A 5,836-nucleotide genomic window follows, 5' to 3' on the forward strand; every position below is an offset into this window, starting at 1 on the left:
CTAACACTCACCATAAACCTAACCCTAAACCTAACCCTAATTCTCAGCCTCACCCTCACCCTATCCCAAACCCTAACCCTAAACCTCATCCTAACTCTAAGCCTAACCCTAATCCTAACACACATCCTAACCCTCACCCTAACACTAAACCTAACCTTCACCCTCAGTCTCACCCTAACCCTAATCCTAACCCTCCCCCTAACCCTTACACTAAATCTCCCACTAACCCTATCCCTCACCCTTAGCCTAACCCTTAGCCTAAACCTAAACCTCACCCTAACACACTCAGTCACCCTCACCCAAACCCAAATCCTAACCCTAAACCTCACCCTCACTCTCACCCTCAGTGTAACCCTAAGCGAACCCTAACCCTAACCCACACACTCACCCTCACACTTAACCTATTCCTAATCCTATCCCTAACCCTAAGCCTCACCCTCAGCCTCACCTTAACCCTAACTCTAACCCTATACCTCACACTCACCATAACCCTAACACTAAAACTCACCCTAACACTAACCCTAAATTCAACCTCTCCCTATCCTTCACACTAACCCTAATTCTAACCCTAACCCTCATCATAACTCTCCCCATATCCCTAACTCTAACCCTAACCCTAACCCTAACCCTCACACTCACCTTCACCCTCAGCCTAACCCTAAGCCCAACCCTAACCCTAAACCTAACCCTCACACTCACACTAACCCTAACCCTAATCCTAATCCTAACCATAATCCTAAACCTCACCCTCACCCTAAACCTAACCCTAAACCTAACACTAACCCTAACCCTAACCCTCACCCTAAGCCTCACCCTACATTAACTCTAACCCTAAACATCACCCTAACCCAAACCCTAACCCTAACCTTAAACCTCACCGGCAAACTCACTGTAGCACTTACCCTAACCCTAATCCTAACACTAACCCTCATCCTAACCGTCCCCTTAACTCTAACCCTTACCCTCAACCTCACCCTCAGCCTAACCCTAAGCCTAACCCTAAACCTAAACCTAACACACACACTCACCCTCACTCTAACCTTAATCCTGTCCCTAACCCTAACCCTATCCCTAACACTCCCTCTAACTCTCAACCTAACCCTAACCCAAACACTAACCATTACCCTTACCCTCAACCTAAACCTCACCCTAACACTAAATCTAACCCTAAGCCTTACCCTCATCCTAAACCTAAATCTAACCCTAACCCAAACCAAAAACCTCACCCTAACACTAACCCTAACCCTAACCCACACCCTCACCCTCTGCCTAATACTAAGCCTAACCCTAACCCTAACCCTCACACTCACCCTAACCCTAACCCTAAACCTCACCCTAACCCTAACCTTCACCCTCAACCTCAGCCTAACCCTAAGCCTATCCCTAACCATAAGCCTAACCCCAACACTCACCCTAACACTAACCCTAATGGACTCCTAACCCTAACCCTAAACCTCACCCTAACCATAACCCTCACCCTAACACTTACCCTCACCCTAACACTAACACTAAAACTAACCCTCACACAAACCCTAACCCTCACACTATTCCTAAACCTCACCCTAACCCTAACCCTAACCCTAATCCTCACTCTAACCCTACCCCTCACCCTAACCCTAATTCTAACCCTCATCCTCACCCTAAACCTCACACTAACCCTAACCCTAATCTTCAATCTAACCCTCATCCTAACCCTAAACCTTACCCTATGCCTAAACCTAACCCTATCCCTCACCCTTACCTTAACCCTCACCCTCAGCCTAGACCTCACCTTTACCCTTACCATTATCCTCACCCTAATCCTCACCCTAACCCTAAACCTCATCCTAACCCTCACCCTAACCATAAACCTAACCACCACCCTAACCCTCACGCTCAACCTCAACATCATACTCAGCCTAACCCTAAACCTAAGCCTAACCGTTACCCTAAACTTCACCCTCACCCTAGACCTCACCCTAACTGTACTCCTAATCCTAACCCTCATCCAAACCCTCACCCTAGCCCTAACCTTAACCACCACACTAAACCTAAGCTTCACCCCCACGTTCACCCTCACCCTAACCCTAACTCTAACCCTTAACTTCAACCTCACCCTAACGCTAATCCTAACCCTAACCCAAAACCTCACCCTAACCCTAACCCTAACCCTCACCCTCACCACAAGTCTAACCCTAACCCTAACAATAACACTAATCCTAACCCTAACCCTAAACCTAACCCTAACCCTAAAAGTAATCCTAACACCCTCAGGCTCACCATCATCCTATCCCTAACCCTCAACCTAACCCTAATCCTCACCCTCACCGTAACACTAACCCTCAACCTAACCCTCATGCTAACACTAACCCTAATCCTAAACCTTAATCTAAACTAACCCTAACCCTCACCCTCAACCTAGCCCTCACCCTAACTCTACTCCTAATCCTAACCCTCATCCAAACCCTCACCCTAGCCCTAACCCTAACCATCACCCTAAACCGAATCTTCACCCCCACCCTCACCCTTACTCTAAACCTAAGCCTAAGCATAAGCCTAACCCTCACCCTAACCCTCACCCTCAACCTAATCCTAACCCTAACCCTAACAATAACCCTAAACCTCAACCTATCCCTCACCCTAACCTTAACCTTAAAACTAACCCTAACCTTAACACTCGACCTAACCCTCAAACTAACCCTAAATCTACCCTAAACCTCACTCACACCCGAACCCTAAACCTAACACTAACCCTAAACCTCACCCAAACCCTAACCCTCACCCTCACCCTCACCCTCACCACAACTCTAACCCTAACCCTAACAATAACACTAATCCTAACCCAAAACCTATCCCTAACCCTATCCCTAATGCTACAACTCACCCTCACCGTAACCCTAACCCTCAATCTAACCCTCACCGTAACCCTAACCCTAAACCTAAACCTTAATCTAACACTAAACCTAACCCTCACCCTCAACCTAGCCCTCACCGTAACCGTAACCCTAACCCTAATCCTCATCCTTACCCTCACCCTAACCCTAACCTTAACTCTCACCCTAACCTTAACCCTAACCCTAACCCTCAACCAAAACCTAAACCTCATGCTCACCTTAAACCTAACCCTCACACTAACCCTAAACATAACCGAACCATAACTCTCACCCTAAGCCTAACCCTAACCCTCCACCTAACCCTAACCCTCACCCTCACCCTCACCCTCAGCCTAACCCTAACCCTAACCCTAACCCTCCCACAAACTCTCATCCTAACCCTAACCCTAAAACTAACCCTCACCATAATCCTCAACCTAAACCTCACACTAAACCTAACTCTCACCCTAAATCTCACCCTCACCCTAACTCTAAATCTAACCCTAACCCAAAAACTAAAACTCACCCTAACACTAACCCTAACCCTAACCCACACCCTCACCCTCAGCCGAATCCTGTAGCGACCGTCTACTCGACCAGCGAGGAAAAACGACCACCACACCAGGAGTCTTCTCAGATCACGCTTTATTGGAGAGCCTTTTAGTTGTAGGAGAGCTTGGGCGCGAGAGAGCGTGCACCCGAAACACAGCCGCTTATATAGGAGAATCGGAACGCGGGTCTTTCTATTGTTGGTCGCCTGCCTTTTACCGTCACCAGGTGTCATGGGATTGGCTGGGGACTCTACCTGGCTCGCACACGCGCACAGCCCAGGCGTCCCGCCAAGCACCGTCTGGGGTGGTTACCTCAAAGCTGCAAGGGAGTGGGCGGAGTCTCGCCTCGGCTCCCTACAGTTCCCCCTTCTTTGTTTTATGGCAACAGGTAAGAGTAGAGGTTGGGCCTCTGTCTAAAACATTGGGACCTTGCACTGGCCTTCGCCTGAGGGGCGCGCCTTCCCCAGTGATGACCAGGCCCGTCCGATGCCTTTTTTGCAGAGGTGGGATCTTGGGCATCAACCCACTTGCAACCCAGCATGCTCTTCTTGAGGAGATGAGAACCATCTCCTCAAGTGCAGTGCACTTGCCTTGCACCCTGTCCCAAATTGCAAGTTGCATACCTGTCCCGGTGCAATGGGATCCCCTGATCCCTCGGGGTGCTAAGGCTATGCAGAATGGTAAGGCTTAACTGCCTCTTAGGGCCGACAGCCAAATCTGGGGTGAGGATCCACTCTCCAAAGCGGCTAATGCTTGCAAGATAACAACCTTGTCCCTTCTGGTTTGGGCTCGAAGGCGACAGACCAACCATAGGCATACCACGCATCCTCCCAAGCAGCAGGCTAAAAACATTCCGACTCCCACCCGCTCTTTGGAAAAGGACACCGCAGAGGCAATCCAGTCAGTAAATTGTAACAGCCCACAGCATCATTGGTTTAGCTATCACAGGGATTGCTATTAGCACTGTTGCTAACAGCAGGAAGATCAGCTGCATCTTCAAGAGGGGGTTTTTCTGCAGTCTCCACCGGCCTGGTCAGTCTCGTTGGCACCCAGTGAGGTACTTCTTGACTCTGTGGAAAAACACAAACAGCTCCCCTGGATCTCGTTATTACCGGATCCGGTCCATACCATTTATTATTAATAACATCCTTCCACATAACCATGTCTTTAGTATCCATGGAGTCTCTTGTCATATGCCGATCTGCGGCAGACTGATCGTTGTCATTTAGATTTAAAAAATTAAGGGTAAAGAGCGCAAGAGAAAGTCTTTCCCTGGGGGACGCGGACTCAGCAACTCCCCCTTTTTGTTTTTGAAGCATTTCTTTTATGCTTCTATTAGCTCTTTCCACTATACCTTGTCGTGGTGTCAAAGCCGTGTTCATGAACAAACATGACTGGTATGAAGAATACCCAACCACGCCCAGCTCCTTTGTCTTAAATGGCTTTATGTACTCCTTAATCGGGCTGTATGACCTAAAGGAGACTGCGGGGGAGACACTTGGGAAAGAAGCAGCATCCTTATATGAGCGTGGGATGGAGTCCCTGAAGGCCATGCTGCCCCTGTACGACACGGGCTAAGGGACCATCTACGACCTGCGGCACTTCATGCTGGGTGTTGCTCCCAACCTGGCCCGCTGGGACTACCACACCACCCACATCAATCAGCTGCAGCTGCTCAGCACTGTTGATGATGCTCCCGTCTTCAGAGAGTTTGCCCGGAGATGGAAGAGCTACCTCAAAGGTGGCAGGACAAAGCACAACTAGTGCCAACAACCAAACCATGGTCAGCCTCAGAACCATAAGCTACAGGCCATGCACCAGGCATGGGGAACCCTGCTCCTGGCCTGAGACAGTTGCGTGTGCTCTGTGGGCAGGTGGCAGTTAGAGCAGGATTGTTTGGGGTGCCTTGCTCGTTGCAGGCTGTAGACAGTAAGTAACGGTGAATAGCCCTGGCCAGTTGCCGGCACATCCACACGCAGTGCGGAGCGCTTTTCAGATGTGATTATTTATGTTTATATTGGAAACAGATGTTTAAACAATATGTGCTGTAATACAGTCAGTGTGTGTTTGTACCCTGGATAGTGGACTGTGCTCAACTTTTTAAAAGCTATTTCTTTTCTCTAGACATTTCTGGGAGGTGAATGGGTGTTTGTTGCATTTGTTCAATTTGATACATATGGAGACTATTTTGCATTATGGTTTTCTTGATGTGTGTAAATTAAACACACCCAGTCTTCAGGCTTCACAGTATGTAAAGCACAACTAGAATGAAACTTATTGACCGCACAAGAAATTACAGAAATGTTTATGAAACTTGATCTACAATCAGTGAAAGTGTGATAATCAGCCTGTCCCTCCTGCCACCCCAGTGTGATGGTTTCTTTGTATTTCCTTTTGACTTCACTTTGACAGTTTTGTCTAGTCCGGGGACAT

This window comes from Dipodomys merriami, unplaced genomic scaffold (assembly GCF_024711535.1).
Source record: "Dipodomys merriami isolate MVZ:Mamm:240054 unplaced genomic scaffold, mDipMer1.0.p SCAF_117, whole genome shotgun sequence".
NCBI classification, from domain to species: Eukaryota; Metazoa; Chordata; class Mammalia; order Rodentia; family Heteromyidae; genus Dipodomys; species Dipodomys merriami.